The sequence below is a fragment of the Balaenoptera musculus genome, chromosome 3, assembly GCF_009873245.2.
Source record: "Balaenoptera musculus isolate JJ_BM4_2016_0621 chromosome 3, mBalMus1.pri.v3, whole genome shotgun sequence".
Classification (NCBI taxonomy): Eukaryota; Metazoa; Chordata; class Mammalia; order Artiodactyla; family Balaenopteridae; genus Balaenoptera; species Balaenoptera musculus.
This window is the reverse complement of record NC_045787.1, coordinates 7,910,003-7,927,579: the sequence shown is the minus strand read 5'-3', so window position 1 is coordinate 7,927,579 and position 17,577 is coordinate 7,910,003. Positions and strand designations below refer to the sequence as shown.

At 46.5% G+C, this 17,577-nt stretch overlaps 1 protein-coding gene and 1 non-coding gene across 2 annotated transcripts in view; one reads left to right on the top strand and one right to left on the bottom strand.

Annotated features, from left to right (window-relative positions):
• Positions 1-830: 830 nt before the first annotated feature.
• Positions 831-900, bottom strand: LOC118893734. Its single transcript, XR_005019582.1, has one exon. It is a non-coding gene; the product is annotated as a small nucleolar RNA SNORD123 (small nucleolar RNA).
• Positions 901-3,595: 2,695 nt separating this feature from the next.
• Positions 3,596-17,577, top strand: part of SEMA5A (semaphorin 5A) — a 528,372-nt gene continuing 514,390 nt past the window's right edge. Inside the window, exon 1 of the mRNA XM_036846396.1 lies at positions 3,596-4,077. The gene's annotated coding sequence lies outside the window, so the exon portion shown is untranslated. The remainder of the gene's footprint in view (positions 4,078-17,577) is intronic.

The following is a 17,577-nucleotide window of genomic DNA, read 5'->3' as shown; positions in this document are numbered from 1 at the left end:
GATGTGCTATAACTATTCTTTCTATTCTGTCCTAGTTTCTGGGCTGCTTTTGTTGAATAAAACTGGTCTGCTTACCTCTGCCAGGGGAGTGGGCTGCTACACCAAAAGGGGAGTGAGCGTTTCTTGGGTTAAAAAAACCTAAAGAGTTTCTGGGGAAGCTCAAGGGATGTGAGTAGGAGCTTACGACTCCCTGAACTCTCCTTTCTCGGTGATTCTTCATCTGTAAAAATTCTGGGGAGCATCCCAATGTCACCTGCAACCTTAATCATGGGTCTTCCAAATACTTAAAATTGGTGAACAAAAAGCAGCATTGTGCAATTTTAGTGATGCTCAAACAGATATCTTTTTATCAATGTTTGGCCATTTTAAGAAAAAAAAAACTGATGGGGTTGATCAGATGATCCAGCAGTTGTTTCAATTCTTAAATGCCATGGATCTAAAAGAAGGAAAACAGGGGTGAAAAGAGAACATATGTTGATGGTGATTGTAATGTGTTCCCGCCTCATTGGTAGGAAAATCCAGTTACGATGTAAATGTCCAGAGTCACAACTTCTGGGCTGAAGCTGTTCATGATATTAATATAATCTCATCGCATTGTAAGGATCACAAACAGCAAGGTTTCCCTTTAAGGTCACTTGTGACCCACAGCAGCATCATGAGCTCTTCTGGGTGATGTTCTCTGCAGGCCCCTCCTGGCTTCTCTCCTCTAAGGTGGCAGTTTAACCATGTGGCTGGAATTCAAGCACAAGGGAGGGAAGTAAAGACAAGACAAAATCAATTACTTATTTCAGAGACATAAGAGATCCTTCACAGTTCCACCCAGAAACTGAGGTGAATCAGGAAATGGATGGCGTTTTTCAAATCACATGAATCAGCGCCCCATAATTCATCATTTCCACCACGTGTTTGGTTGGATTTCTCATTCTTTTACATTAACTGCACGGCTTACCTAACACAGTTTAGGGAAAGCTATGATTTCATTTTCAAAGGAAGAGAACTAAACAGTTTTGTTTTGAAATGATCACCTCCAGTTTTGACTGCGATGTGTCGCAGCTTAATGCCAGAATTTCTTCAGTGAGTAGTTTTAAGGAAAAAATCCCAGAAATTGCATTTGGAAAAAGGAAACACCTGTGGATTCTTTTAAATAATTTTTGTTGTAGACAGCCTACTTCTGTGTTGGGCCCTGGGTGAGTATTTCACCTATGTCACTTTCTTTTTCCTTTAATGTTTACAAAGGACCTATGTGCCATCAGGTTTGTTTAAGCTCCTGATGAAGAAACTATACCTCAGAAAAGTTCAGGAACTTTCTCCAGGTCACAAGGCAAAATCATGACTTCAGTTTAGTTCCATTTTGCTTTAAAACTAAGGATGCACCCTAAATTATTATTTGGTTTCTCCCATTCCTCATTTTTATTATTAATGTATTTGTAATTCATTATCACTAAAAATACATATTTTAATAATGCTTCGGTGTAGTCTGTAAAGTACCTGTAAAATCGACCCCTCCAAACATACACATAAAGTTACATAACTTATTGAGTTAAATGTTACTAGCCCTCCTGGGTTATGGAGTAGATAGCTACTTCCTTCCCACTGCTTAGCTCTCTATATGCAGAGAATTTTTTTTTTTTTTTTTACTGCCTTTAACTGTAGTGTTGAGGGGCAAAGAACAAGGAGTAGTTAAACACATTTGGGTTCCAGTTTCTTTCTCCCTTTGCCCTGGCGTCTGGAGGATACAAGGTCAGCATATCCACCCAAGGGTTGCAAGGGCAGGTGTAAGGCAGTGTCCTCCCTCCCCTCCCCACCTCCCCAGGGACAGAGCAGCCGGGCTAGACCTTGGCCAGCCTCCTCCTCCCGGGGGAGCGCTCCTGGGCCTCTGTGCCACGTAGACAGGAGAATCGGAATGTCGGGAATGGAGCTAGTGCCCCACGTGTCAAGCACAGAAGGAGGCGTGTTAAGCTTTTCATTAAGGCCTCAGGAGCCCGGCAGCTGCCAGGCACCAGGCTGAGCGCCCCCAGCACAACCCAAGGAAGAATGCACCTCCGAGACCCGCCCAGCTACTGACATTTCCTCCGGACGTCTTAAAGGAAATCCGAGTGAGGCCTTGAGTACCCACAGCAGCTCCATCACCAGCGCTACAGAGAGGCTGGAGTTCTGAGGCTGGGCTGAGCTTCCATGGAAACCTGCGGAACTCCTTTCATTTAATTCTTTTATTAAAAAATATTTCTAGAAAATAAAGACAAATCAATGTCAATTTGTTCTTCGACTGTTTTTCTCTTGGATCTGGGTGGCTACAGCGGGAGCCATGACACCTTGCAGCCAGAGATGGGTTCTTTGTCTTGTAGATGAACTCAAGGGCACAGTCTTGGGCACGCTGGGCCGCTCCCACTATCGGGAATCCCAAGACCCGGCCACTGGCCCTGGAGCCGCTGTGTGAATGTGGGCCGTAGAGCTTTCCATTGTCACTGCGGTAAGAGGGTCGTGGTGGGGACGTTCATGAGTTTCCATACGCAAGGGAAATTTGAAAGCCACTCTTTGAGGCCGAGATGGAGAAAAAAGGGCTCAGAGAGACTGTTCCCCACCCCCATCCAGAAGGAGAGGGTCAGGCGCGGCCTTACAGCTTTCCCTGCCGAAGTTTTGCAACAGAGTATCAACAAATTTTGCAACAAATTCCAGGAGTCTTGAAAGGTACTCTGCTTTCCAATTACGAATCTTTTCACCTGAGTACTCGCTCGATAAAGGCGAAACATCCGGCAAAAGGGCAGCAAGTATCAATAACATTTGCCCCATAATTGGACGAGATGACTTTGTCCATCTGGGGGCCCCTCTCTTAACGCTCAGCGTGGCCACCTGGGGACCCCCTGACCTGCCTCCCTGGTTCGCCGCATCTGTTCGTTTCTCTAACTCAACTCTGCCGAAATTGACCCGATCTAGCCGGGAGGCGCACCCCCAAATCACTCCTCCGAGAACCCGCAGCAACTCCCTCGGTCTTTAAGAAGTTTCCAGCTCAGAGCGCGCAGGAGGATGTCGCACAGAAAGAACAAAATCACAGACTCGGAGTCGGGAGGACCCCGCGGCCCCTGCCCCCGCTCTCATCACACGGCCGCATTCAGCAGGGGGACGCGCACGTACCTGGAGCTGAGGCCGGCGGAGTGGACGCGCCACATCTCGGGTCTCCGCCCGCGCTGCCTCCGGCCCTTTATGCCGCCCCCGCACTCTCCCCCCGGCCCCCTCCCCCCGCAGCAGCCACGTCGGAGCTGCGGGACCGGGGGCGGAGGAGCTACAGAAAGTCTCTGCAAGGCGGGGGAGAGGGAGTCCCTGAAAGTCCACGCTCGGGCGCAGTCGCACTGGGCAGGCAGCAGTGGGGCCCCTGGAGTCCGGGGGGACGCCGGGGGAGCGGAGGGGGTCCGGTCCCGGGAAGGGGAGGTGTCAGGAGAGGGGCCCAGGGAGGTCAGGCACGGGGAGGGGCGCTCGGGTTTCAGCCGGGCTGGGAGGAGGAGGAGGAGGAGGAGGAGGCGCGGCGGGGGGGCGGGGCCGGGGGCGGGGCGAGGCGGCCCCGCGCTCCCGGCCCGTGCTCCCCGCGCAGCTCTACTCGCTGGGAAGGCGGCGCCGGCGGCGGCTGCTCTCGCTGCGTCCGCTCCCGCGCGCCGCGCTCCCGCCGCGGGTGGGCTCCGCAGCGCCCGGCCGCTCGCGGTCCCTCCCCGGCGGCGGCCCCCACCCTCCACTTCTCTCGGCTGGGGCGGCCCGGCCCTTGTGGCGCATCCGAGGGGCTCCCCTCTCCCACTCGGGCTCTTCTGCGGAGCTGGCTGGAGCACCCAAATTTGCCTCCTCGTCTGACGACCCCGTTGGGCGCGAACCTGCTCAACCGCGGTCCGCCCGCGCGCCCGGGGACGGTGCGCCTGGCGCTCGAGCCGGCGCCCCAGCCCGGAGCGCAGCGAGCTGGGGGTGGCTCTGGGGAAGTGGCGGGGGCGGCGGCTGCTGCCTCGACTTCCCTCGCCGGGCGCTGAAGAAGACCCTCAGAGCCGCTCCGGGTCCCCGGCGCTGGATGACTGGCACGAGGAGCGCGCCTCCCACCTGGTGAGCGACCCCCCGCCCCGTCCCCGCGTGACCGTAGCCGCAGCCCCGACCGAGCCCCGTTGGGGCCAGGACCCGGGGGCGGCAGTGGTCGGCGGGTGGGTCGAGTCGATCTCGGGCCGGGTCGATCTGCAGGCACTGGGCGGGGGGCAGCCCGGGGGCAGGGTCTGGACTACCGTTAGTGCAGGGGCGCGCACAGTTGAGCGAGTACACTGGCTGGAAGTTTGTCTGCCTTTGCAGAGGTCTGAGTGTGCAGAGGTAAGGCGCGGAAGCGACCCGGTGGGCGCCCGGGCGGTGGGAGAGAGGGCACCCCTACCCAACACCTCCATAAGGTGCGCAGTGGAGGTCTTTGCACGCAGCCGGCGCGTGTCCAGGCTCGCATCGTCGGGAGCTAAAGGCAGGGGTCCCGGTGGCCGACACTTCGCAGTCCGGTAATCGCCGCCTGGGGCAAGGTTTTTCTGGTCGAGTTACTGGGGCTTTGCGGCGCCCGCGAGAACCCGGGAGGCGGTGGGACTTGGGCTCAACTCCACCGAGCGCTTTGGTTAATGAGGGAGACGGAGGCTGGCGGTCGCCCTGAACGTCGCGGCCGGGGATGTAGGGGCCTGGGGAACCGCTTGCTCCGTGGGCTGTAGCCAGGCCAGTCCCTTTCCGCGGGCATCTCTACGCCGCTCCACGATTTCGCATCCCCTGGCTCAGGATTTCGGGGCCGGAGGGAAGACGTGCGAAGGAGCCGCCGCCGAGGAGTGATCTCCCCGGGATCGCTCTCCGCGGCGCTCGGTGCCCGGCCTAGCGCAGTCAGATCCCGATTCCCCGGGCTTTGGCGGGAAGCGCGTTCACCTCCTCGCCCTTTCCTCGCTTTGTACCTGGATGCGGCTGTTCAGAGTTGGGATTTAACTTTCCTGCACTTGCGGCGTTCCCGGGATCCCCGGCAGGGGGCGCTGAGAGCGAGCGCAGGAAAAGGGCGAGAGGATGCCAGGAGCACCGTGCTGGGTGAGTGGGTGGAGGTCCGAGTCCGCAGAGCGAGACCAGGAGGCTCTTGCAGCAATTTCACAGAGGCGGAGGGTGGTGGAGGAGTTGATCTGTTGACCTGAGGGAGCTGTCAGCCTTGTTAGAAGAAGGGACAGGAAAGGTGGTTTCCAAACTCAAGGCCCTTAAGTAGAAAGACTCCTTTCAGAGACAAACGTATCCTTGTAAACTCTTCCTGTTTGTGCATCTGTCTTCCTCCCTGTGACCGCTGTATTTACTCACAAAGAAATCGAAATTGAGTGAAGATAAGGTGAGTTATGTTTAATATTGACATTAAGTTCTCAGGTGCACATTAGTTAAAATGCCAGGAGTTACAAATGATTGTCGCATCTTTTTTTTTTTTTAATTGAGGTTTATGTTGAATCTCGTATTTAAGCAAAACAATTGTATGTCACAGCTTATCCAGAAGAGCTCTGTCACGATGGCCACCTTTGGAAACGACAGATATGTATGTTATTAATTATAGAGTTAGTCTTTCCTAAGGAGACAGGAGACACAGAAAGACAAAAACAGACTTTACCAGGGAAGATTTTTAACACCTAATTAGGATTGCTAAATTAATTGCTAGTTAATGCCACTTTCATTATTGAAGAGAGGGTAAAATTTATCATACACTATTTTGAGCGACCAATTCACACTTTCAGTTCAAGCAGATAATACCTTAACTTGTGTATCATTTCAATAACTTTTGCTATGTCTGCGTTTACTGCAGAGGAAACAGGGATTTTGTACCCCCAAAGATTTTTTTGCCATGCTTGTCTTAAATGAAAAAGCAGTCTGAAATGTAACTGCTTGGGCCCCTTGAAGCAGATTTCTTTTTTCTTGAGTTTCTTCCTTGCAGAAACTTTGCCACGAAATAGCAGCTCAGGCTCATCATTTGCACGCTCATGGAATCGTGGGGGTGATGAACTGGTACCTGCTTTTACATGCTTTTAGCCTTGTACGTACTTCCTTAATAGGGAGAAGATGAATGATGCTAATCATTTTATTCCTTTTACAAACTGCACTAACTTATTTGGTTGCTTTAATGGCAAACAGCTGTGAGATTCCTGCTGCGAGCAAAGACTTTGGTCTCCTGGGTGGTAAAGCTTTCCTTTGTCCAAAAGATGTTTCTGAGATGTTCAAAACTAGGTAAAAATAAGCCTGTGCTCTTCACTGCTGTCTCCTTTTAAAATGATTCCTTCTCCGTGTCCGGATAGGATGAAACATAGAAACGTATAGCGCAGCGGCTGTTAAAAGGTGTCGGCCAGTGGGGCATGATGAATTACGCACGTTCTAATCTTTTGCTTAAGTGTTAGCATTTGTAGACCTTCTGAATCCCCACTCACAGCTTTGTAGTGAGAAATCTTGCTTCACTTTAGATTCTTGATCGGAGATGTTAAAAAGCAGCAAACTTTTCTCTGTGTTGTATGCTAATTGCTCAAAATAACAGATGCTAGTTCCTTGGGACTGTCTCATACGCCCCTGATACTAGAGAGAGCTGCTTAGCTGAATCATTACATAATTTTTATTAACTTCGTGATTATTTTTAATGATTCCAAATGTCTGTTTTTGTTGTTATAAAGTCATCGAAATTAAGGCTTTGCTTCTGGTATGCATACCGGACAGTGGCGGAGGGGGGAACAGACCTTTATTAAAGGTCCAGCCAAAGGTCTAAAGGCATTCCATTATGTAAACAAGTGATCAGCAACTCTAGAGTTAACTAAGGTTAGGAACTAATCCCTAACAAGAAATTTGGATCACAAATCCTCCAGTTTGTGAGACAGAACAAGTTAATTAGTTTATAATATGTCAGACTCAAGGATTCCGTTTATGGAGTAGTCTACGCACAGGTGTTTGAGAAAAGTCCCACATCCTGCAGTAAATCCCCCATAATTCTTGATTCTAAAATCACACCATATTTGTGTTTAAAAATGCTCCTGACATTGTTGCTACAGGTATGCAGACAAATTCCTTAGAGTATAATTATAACAACAAAGTGACACGTTTTTATGTTTAGAGTTAAATAATTTTTAAAATGTAGCTTTTGCCCTCGAGCAAATTGAGTTACACCGAAGTGCAAAGTTTGTGTGCAGAACCTGGTACACTTCTGCCCACACGTGTCTATTTGCATGTTTATACAGAGAAAGTGAACGATTTTCTTGAGTCCTAAGATGAGTACACATAAGCACTTTAAGTTGTTTATACTATCTTTGTGTACTGTTGTTGATAACGTAGACATTTTCACATATGTCTCCGGCTACCTTTTAAAATTGAGATGCAGAAGTTTTGTTGAAAATTACTGGCTTTTATCACTCTGCTTGCTGCCTTGTAGAAACAATCAGCTGTAGATAGGGGGCAATCTGCTGTCTCTAATTCCTGCACAAATTGGTGGCATCTTAAAGATAAATTCAACAGGTGAGGAGTAGCTAGTTCATTGGGAAGCAGTTTGAAGAAGCAGCTTTTGTTGTGCTTGATAAAGATATCACTGATTTCTTTGATGAATTTACCGGGTACTGGTTATCTTAGATATATATAGAATCAATTTCTAATGGCAAGAAAAGAGGAAAAAAATTAAAGTAAGCTGGAATATACGTAGACAAACTTGTTTTGATTCAGAATTTATGCCAGACAGAGCAAAACAAACGAAAACTTGATCCAAGAGAAGGTCCAGTATAACAAGTAACTTATTATAACATACTGGTATTGACACAATTAATCTTTGCCATCTAAAGGTTCTAGAGCTAGGGAAACTTGGCTCTGAATTTTGCAGGGTATTCTGAAGCAACTTCAAAGACAAGTTATGTAGTTCCCTGGGGTGTGACATTTAAAATAGGATGAACCCAATGGTGGGCTCAAGAAAACAGAAAATTTTCTCAAAGGAATTGCTGTCGTCTTTGTCTTTTTCTTTACCTTCTTTTATTGTCCAAGATGAATGGTTGTTTGACAAGAGCAAAGTTGAGCACTTTACTTCTCTTTCCTAAGTTTTAAAATATATTAGCGTAGTACTGTTGCATTTGGAAAAAATTAAATCATTCCATTCTTTACTCTTCTTTTTCCTACATACACTAGAATTGGCTTCCTGATTAATATTGAAAAACACTATATTTTAGAAGAGAATAAAGTTTTAGAGGGTGAATTTCTTTTATTTCTGGAAGGCCATGAACTCACTAATCTTTATCTTCCCATCTGTCATTCATTACTTGTCACCATCTCTCTGGGGAATCAGCTACACTAGGATTCACGTAGAATGATGAGGAGGTACACATTGGAACAATTTTATTTTATGTTGCATTTTTATGTCCATTTGAGAGTAGATTACATTACTGCAGTAGGTAATTCAATTACAGATATGTATGATAAATAACCAGGAGACTGATGCTATCAGAAGACAACTCTACTGGAGAAATAATACTGTATTTGCTGAGATGTGAAATTAAATAAGTTCTAGGCAAGTGACAATCAGGATTGAGCAAGGACAAATTGTTCACAGGAAATAGAGCCTCTTTCAATCAGTTCAAATTCACCCAGCATTTGGCAACGATATATGATATGCCTATGCAAAGAAAAACAGTCAAAAAAAAAAAAAGCATTAAGAAAAATTCTGCTAAGCCGTTTCCTTAAGTTGTCTGCAGAAACATAAGATGGTTAGTGCCTGCTGTGACTTCCCGGAAGAGATCCGTTTCTCACCAACTGACCCCAATGCAATTCCATACAAAGAACTTCCCTTTCTGTGAAAGAAACTGGAGATGTGACACATCTTGGGGAGGGCTTCCAAAGCTGTGCTCAGTCAGTCACCAAGGATACAGCTGCCCCGCGGCCAGGACTACTCAAGCACTCAGTGCCAGGCCAGCGTCCCCGACAGAGGCCAGGGACATTTATGGCTGGACATCCTGCAGCCAAATGGGCTTTAGCATCACACCCTGTTTCTGTGATTCCTTTTACGTGGCTGAGATTTAGATCTGCTGTAAAACTTCACCGATTGTAAAGCTGAGAACATTGTTTGTACCTGGTGGCATGAAGCAAAAATAACTGCACTGGATGTTAACCTTCCTTTCTTTGTTCAGCAGACGTTGCTCTTAAGCCATGGTTCATGCCAGTCAAGGTACATGTGGGAACTGAGTAAGAATTTGCTTCTGAGACGCCTGTCAAGTCAATTCCTGCCTCTTCTAGCTGTGGACTTGACTTTGGGAAAGTTAGTGCTAGGAAAGCTGGGTAGAATAAATTACCAGAAGCCCGGGCTTTCATAGAGTACTTGCCTAATTGGGCAGGGCAGTTGGGAGAAGGCTCAGCCTCCGATGAAGCACTTGATGGCCAGGGAGAGGTCCCCACGGAACAGGCCCGCCTACTGTGCTGGAGCGATGTCAGCGGTGGTTGGACAGGTCGCAGGCCAGCTGCAGAGGGGTGATGAGGGCAGCAGCAGTTGACAGTGGCGTAACTGTCCCCGTGTGACTGAGGGGTGTCAGATAGAGGTCCCGGGAGAGCCCTGCACAGAGGAAGTGGACGGAGCGTGTGGATGGACTTGGAGACGGCCAGGCGGCAGTGGTGGGTCAGGATGTCAGGCCTGCCTCGCCCCTGGGGGTCCTCCCCTTAGAAGCAGGTCCTCCAGAAGATAGAAGGGGAGGAGGAGCCAGGAGGTGGGGTAGGACTTCCCTACCAGAGCTATGGGGATGTTGGATTGCTCCAACCCAACATGCTGTATTTCTTAAAGACTTTCACCAACAGAGAATGGAAGTTCAGCAGCCACATGAGACTGCCACTGGTGAGTCTTCCATGTCTAACACAGCGCCTGGCACACAGGCTGCCCTGGGTTCGTACGTGTGGTGAGTGAATGAATCGGTAGATGCCTTTACGTGGTATATAAATAGTACAGACTGCGATATAGTGTCCTGGATAAAGGCTGTGACTTTACTAAGACTTTGGGGGCCAACTGTGGAAGCTAAACACTATTTAGGTGGAGAAAAGTGTTTCAAATACCCCCAAACTCATTTATTTGCGCAGTCTTGAAATAAAGATGTCTTTGTGAGCCAAAGACTGTGCACTTCACATATCCTAATACAGGGCTATTTGCACCGTTGTAAATGCTTGTTCCGTGAATTGATGACCTTGCTGGACTTGGAGATTAGCATAAAACACTTTATGTGTATTCAAATAGTTTATGTTTATTAAAACATAAAAAAGTGAAATTCAGGGATGTTGTTTACTTATTGAAACCAGCTCCCTCCCCTCGCCCACCCATAGGCACAAAAATTCCAGGGAATGTATTGTATCCTCATGATGTATTTTCACACATTACAGAGACTTTTAGAAATTCTAGAATATTTTAGAACTAGGGAAGCCTTTCTTATTTTATTTCTGCGAGGAGGCCCATAAGCCTTGTCACTTAGTTGGATTTATAGATTTAATAAGCTGAAACAGATGAGTGGATAAATAAAATGTGGTCTAGCCATACAATGGACTACTATTCAGCAATCAGATGAATGAACTCTTGATAGAGGCTGCAGTAAGCGTGAACTTGGAAACATTGTGCTTAGTGAAAGAAGCCGGTCACAAAAGACCGCATGTCGTATGATTCCATTTATAGGAAATGTCTAGAAAAGGTAAACCTGTGAAGGCGGAAGGCAGATTCGCAGTTGCCTGAGGCTGGGGCTGCAGGTTGGAAGGCACTGCAAATGGGCAGGTGGGACTTTTCAGGCCAATGGAAACGTTCTAAAACTGCATTGTGGGGACAGTCACACAGCTCTATACATTTACTAAGGATCGTCGAATTGTACACTTACAGTGTGTGAATGTTATGTCATGTAACCTATACCTCAGTAAAGTTGTTTACAAAAAAAGAAATCTGGGACATAATCTCTAAAGTTAGAGTACGTGAAACCGCCATGGCCTAAACAAATCCTGCTGTGTTTCCTGGGAATTGTGTCTGTGTTTCCAGGATTTTCACAAAGCCTAGTGCCTTGGCCACCAGATGCCAGGATGAGCAGCGTCTCTTTGATCCCGCGGCACTTCCTGGGAAGTGTATCAGAGCTGTGATCTCTGTCATGAAAACAAGCAAACCCAGGTTGTTTCCAGATGAGACCATGGAACCGAATCAAATCCATTAAACTCATCGGCCCACCTGGCTACTCAACGTTTGCTACACCCCGATTCCCAGTCGTTTGTTAGAGGATACTTCTCTTCTGCCAGTTTTATTGGTACATGGACATCGCTCCGGGAGGGGGGGTGGAAATCTTTGAAAACATACAGTCTCCTGATCTCATTAGAGCTGCAGGGTCTGGGGCTCGCAGAGCATGACTCTGCTCGCCAAGGGATGCTGCTTTCCTGGGATGGAGCGAAGTGCACGACACCTGCTTCTGTATCCTTGTTCACTTAGCAGAGCTTCTGCTTCCCCTGGTGAGGTTACTTCTAACAGCCAGAGCCAGTGGCAGAATGCAGATTTTTGAATGCCCAGGGCCTGAATGGTTAAAGTGGAGAGTGCCTTTTTTTTTCCCCATTAGAAGAAGAGCCATAGGATCACTTCTGGCTCTTTCTATTTTTCTTTGACATGTTTTTGCAGTTTAAAGCACAAGCTGAGATTAGGTTATGGGTAGAGGTACATGTTGAATTGCCTATCATTTCACTCTCTTGCCCTTCCCTCCTCTGTTTCAACTCCCTCCCCCATGTGAAAGGGACTTGCCAGGCTTTGTTTAGACAGTGGCATCTCCAGTACCTGGCTCTTTGCTCTGGGGATTCAGAGCTGCTGCTGGATGATGTGATACCATAGGTTTCATCGACGGACATGCTCTTTGGCTCAGTCTTGTTCCTGGGCTGCTTCATGTTGGCTCGTATAGGTCAGTCCTCATCTAGGTCAGTTACAAGTGTGACGGGAACGCAGTGGCTGTTTAATTTCATCCCAGCATTTGTTTCACATCTGATGGTGCTCTAGAGCTGGGAGAAGCATGCATCGGCTTATCAGGTGAGAGAAGCACTTGTGAGAAGGCAGTGGGAACCTCTCCATCCCTCAGGCTTGCGTCCTGATGGAAGAGATCGGAAGCCTTGGAGCTATGCTTCTCAAGGCCCTTCCTCTTCTCCACCTTGAACTCTCACTTCCCTGGCCCCTGGTCACAAAGCTGGTGCCAGGAAGGTGAGGATACCTGAACCCAGATGCTTGAGTTGACAATATTTCCCACTCTACCTGTCTATCCCCACTTTCCTTACAATGCACATCTGAAACCAGTGTAAATGCCCCTCGTGAATGGAAATTGTGCCGTAGTCGGGGGTGGGGCTGGGTGAGGGTGGAGATGGGAGGTCCCGGAGCTCTGCACCTCCAGGCAGGGCACACTGGCTGTCAAGGCTTCCTAAGCAGACTCCTAAGTCAGGCCTGGAGCCAGATTTACTCCGTCTGCCGGCAGTGATGGAATCCCTAGCTTCTATCGCCAGCTCGTGAAAAGAAATCATTCAGGAAACTGCAAGCTGGTGAGTAAGAATTGCAAAGATTCATTCACTCGAAAGCTGACGCCTGAAAATTTTATTTAAGTTCGAACAATTTCTCCAGCCCACCTGCTGAGTTTCCATCTCCTTGTGGTTTATCTTGGTGCAGAGGAAAGTCCGTGGTGGTAAAGGGCTCACAGTGGGGATCTTGGTGGACACGCCCCAGAGATGGTACTGGCAGAAGGGCCTTCTGGATGTCCCACACCTCACTCATCCCTGACCCAGGACTCTGTGCAGTAAGGTCCATTTCTTTTGAACTCCGTGGAGTAAATACCAGTGCTTGGACGTTAGTTGCTAAAGCTGTAAACCCCAGTTAGACCGTAGAGGGGAACAGTCAGTCTTCATAGTGGTTAGATACCTTGTCAATTCAAATACCTTGAAGACACTTTTAAGAAGAGTGTCTGTCAATGAATTAATTGTTTATTGAGGGAGGCTCAAGGAAATCAATGCTTTGAACTTGGACCATGGCTAGAGGGGAGACTGACTTGCCCAATGTGGGGAGGAGAACACAGAGAGTAACATACCTTACTTTTTTTTTTTTTTTAATTTTTATTTATTATTTATTTATTATGTTTATTTTTGGCTGTGTTGGGTCTTCGTTTCTGTGTGAGGGCTTTCTCCAGTTGCGGCGAGTGGGAGCCACTCCTCATCGCGGTGCGCGGGCCTCTCACCATCGCGGCCTCTCCCGCCGCGGAGCACAGGCTCCAGACGCCCAGGCTCAGCAGCTGTGGCTCACGGGCCCAGTTGCTCCGCGGCACGTGGGATCCTCCCAGACCAGGGCTCGAACCCGTGTCCCCTGCATTGGCAGGCAGATTCTCAACCACTGCGCCACCAGGGAAGCCCACCTTACTTTTTTTTTTTTTTTTTTTTAAATCTTTCTCTTTTTTTTTTTTTTTTTTTTTATTTATGACTGTGTTGAGTCTTCGTTTCTGTGCAAGGGCTTTCTCTAGTTGCGGCAAGTGGGGACCACTCTTCATCGCGGTGCGCGGGCCTCTCACCATCGCGGCCTCTCCCGCTGCGGAGCACAGGCTCCAGACGCGCAGGCTCAGCAATTGTGGCTCACGGGCCCAGTTGCTCCGCGGCACGTGGGATCCTCCCAGACCAGGGCTCGAACCCGTGTCCCCTGCATTGGCAGGCAGACTCCCAACCACCGCGCCACCAGGGAAGCCCCCCACCTTACGTTTTTGATTAGGAAGAATAGTACTTCCCAAGGCCTACGTAGTATTTAAAAGGGACTTTTTTTTTTTTCTCATATAATGAAAATAATAACAGAAGGTCAAACACTTCAGATTCAAACCCACTTTAGAAGTATATTTGATTTATTTGTTTGGGTTTGTGAATGGGAGTAGTACTAGCTTTGGAGTGAGTTTGGGAAAGAGAAGACCAGATAAACATTCTTCGTTTAGTCTTTGGGACCCTGAGTTCCTTGATAATCTTTCAGAAGAATCTCAGTTTTTCTTCTGGTGGCCAATTACTTTGCTCTTTTCTGTCAAGAGGGAAAAGAATATCATGACCTCTTACCTAGTAAGTATGGATTAGAGGAGAAAGTCAGGTGCAGATCTTGTTTCATACTTCTCCAGAGTGTCACCCAGATCTTTGTCCTCTATCAGAATGCCCAGCTCCATTGGTGCATTGGTTTGGGGTCAACATGAAGAAGGGACACAGAAAGGAAAAGAGTGTCCTGAATGCTGGAAATCCTTCTGCGCTCCAGAGAACGTTGGTTCCGTTTAGTCTTTTTTTTTTCCTTTAATAAATTCTATACTGACTTTTTCTGTCCTCCTCCTGCAACCCAGACAGTGATCCTTTTTTTGCAAAAGCAATCACAGCTCCGATCCTTCCCGTCATCAGCGAGCTTGTGATCTGCGGAAGAGCCACGGAGCACCATGTCACACATTTGCGTGGGAGCACAGCCCCAGTGGACTGGGACACTGGCCAACCTGCCCCTTGGAGTGGGCGCCATGGAGGTTGTGACCCACAAAGCGAGGCTACGAGTTCACCACCGGATGATCTGTGATCTGGAGTCTCTTTCATTTCTGGTGGTAGTGCGTGAACGTTGATGCAGGTTTTGGATTTGCCGCTAAGTGCCTTTCAGTGGGCTTTTTATTTTTCATTTTTAAATTAAAAGTGTATGTTTGCCGGAAGAACTGGCTTCGGGGCCCAGATTTCCTGCCTGGAGGTTGTTGGAGACGGGGATAAGTGGGAAGAATTAAAATCGTGATCGGAGGCTTGGCAAAAATCATCATTAAGAGGCCCGGGCAAAGGGCACAATTAGTGCACGGCTCAGATCGGGGACTGATGTGGGAGACCCGCAGGACCAAGTGCCCTTTGTGGGTTCTTCTTTAATTGCACCTTTGAGTGAACACCCAGTTTAATTAAGCCTGCGGCGGTAGACTTACGAAAAGTCAAAAGCACGTTAGGGAAGGCTGCTTGCTTGAAAGAGTGTGGGAACCCTCGTGTTTATCGCTGTTACTCTTCAGGTGAGTGCTACCCTATCTTTTTATCTTATTTAAAAATTTTTTAATTTTATATTGGAGTATAGTTGATTAACAATGTGGTGTTAGTTTCAGGTGTAAAGCAAAGTGATTCAGTTATACATATACATGTATTTATTCTTTTTCAAATTACTTTCTCATTTAGGTTATTAGAGACTATTGAGCAGGGTTCCCTGTGCTATACAGTGGGTCCTTGTTGGTTATCCATTTTAAATATAGCAGTGTGTACACGTCAATCCCAAACTCCGAATTCATCCCTCCCTGCCCCCCCCAACACCTTTCCCCTTTGGTCACCATAAGTTTGTTTTCTAAGTTGGTGAGTCTGTTTCTGTTTTGTAAATAAGTTCATTTGTATCATATTTTCTTTTTTTAGATTCTGCATATAAGTGATATCATATGATATTTGTCTTTCTCTGTCTGACTTACTTCACTTAGTATGAAAATCTCCAGGTCCATCCATGTTGCTGCAGATGGCATTATTTCATTCTTTTTAATGGCTGAGTAATATTCTATTTTTTTGTTTTGTTTTGTTTGTTACAAGGTATTTATTTATTTTGAATTTTTGAATTTTATTTTCTTTTTTTTTTTATACAGCAGGTTCTCATAGTTATCCATTTTATACACATCAGTATATACATGTCAATCCCAATCTCCCAATTCATCCCACCACCACCACCACCCCCCTGCCGCTTTCCCCCCTTGGTGTCCATACGTTTGTTCTCTACATCTGTGTCTCTATTTCTGCCCCGCAAACCGGTTCATCTGTACCATTTTTCTAGGTTCCACATATATGCATTAATATACAATATTTGTTTTTCTCTTTCTGCCTTACTTCACTCTGTATGACAGTCTCTAGATCCATCCATGTCTCAACAAATGACCCAGTTTTGTTCCTTTTTATGGCTGAGTAATATTCCATTGTATATATGTACCACATCTTCTTTATCCATTTGTCTGTCGATGGGCATTTAGGTTGCTTCCATGACCTGGCTATTGTAAATAGTGCTGCAGTGAACACTGGGGTGCATGTGTCTTTTTGAATTATGGTTTTCTCTGGGTATATGCCCAGTAGTGGGATTACTGGATCATATGGTAAGTCTATTTTTAGATTTTTAAGGAACCTCCATACTGTTCTCCATAGTGGCTGTATCCATTTACATTCCCACCAACAGTGCAAAAGGGTTCCTTTTCTCCACACCCTCTCCAGCATTTACTGTTTGTAGATTTTCTGATGATACTCATTCTGACTGGTGTGAGGTGATACCTCATTGTAGTTTTGATTTGCATTTCTCTAACAGTTAGTGATGTTGAGCAGCTTTTCATGTGCTTCTTGGCCATCTGTATGTCTTCTTTGGAGAAATGTCTATTTAGGTCTTCTGCCCATTTTTGGATTGGGTTGTTTGTTTTTTTAATATTGAGCTGCATGAGCTGTTTATATATTTTGGAGATTAATCCTTTGTCCATTGATTCAGTTGCAAATATTTTCTCCCATTCTGAGGGTTGTGTTTTCGTCTTGTTTATGGTTTCCTTTGCTGTGCAAAAGCTTTTAAGTTTCATTAGGTCCCATTTGTTTATTTTTGTTTTTATTTCCATTACTCTAGGAGGTGGATCAAAAAAGATCTTGCTGTGATTTATGTCATAGAGTGTTCTTCCTATGTTTTCCTCTAAGAGTTTTATAGTGTCTGGTTGTACATTTAGGTCTCTAACCCATTTTGAGTTTATTTTTGTGTATGATGTTAGGGAGTGTTCTAATTTCATTCTTTTACATGTAGCTGTCCAGTTTTCCCAGCACCACTTATTGAAGAGACTGTCTTTTCTCCATTGTATATCCTTGCCTCCTTTGTCATAGATTAGTTGACCATAGGTGCCTGGGTTTATCTCTGGGCTTTCTATCTTGTCCCATTGATCTATATTTCTGTTTTTGTGCCAGTACCATATTGTCTTGATTACTGTAGCTTTGTAGTATAGTCTGAGGTCAGGGAGTCTGATTCCTCCAGCTCTGCTTTTTTCCCTGGAGACTGCTTTGGCTATTCGGGGTCTTTTGTGTCTCCATACAAATTTTAAGATGATTTGTTCTAGCTCCGTAAAAAATGCCATTGGTAATTTGATAGGGATTGCATTGAATCTGTAGATTGCTTTGGGTAGTATAGTCATTTTCACAATATTGATTCTTCCAGTCCAAGAGCATGGTATATCTCTCCATCTATTTGTATCATCTTTAATTTCTTTCATCAGTGTCTTATAGTTTTCTGCATACAGGTCTTTTGTCTCCCTAGGTAGGTTTATTCTTAGGTATTTTATTCTTTTTGTTGCAATGGTAAATGGGAGTATTTCCTTAATTTCTCTTTCAGATTTTTCATCATTAGTGTATAGGAATGCAAGAGATTTCTGTGCATTAATTTTGTATCCTGCAACTTTACCAGATTCATTGTTTAGCTCTAGAAGTTTTCTGGTGCCATCTTTAGGATTCTCTACGTATAGTATCATGTCATCTGCAAACAGTAACAGTTTTGCTTCTTCTTTTCCAATTTGTATT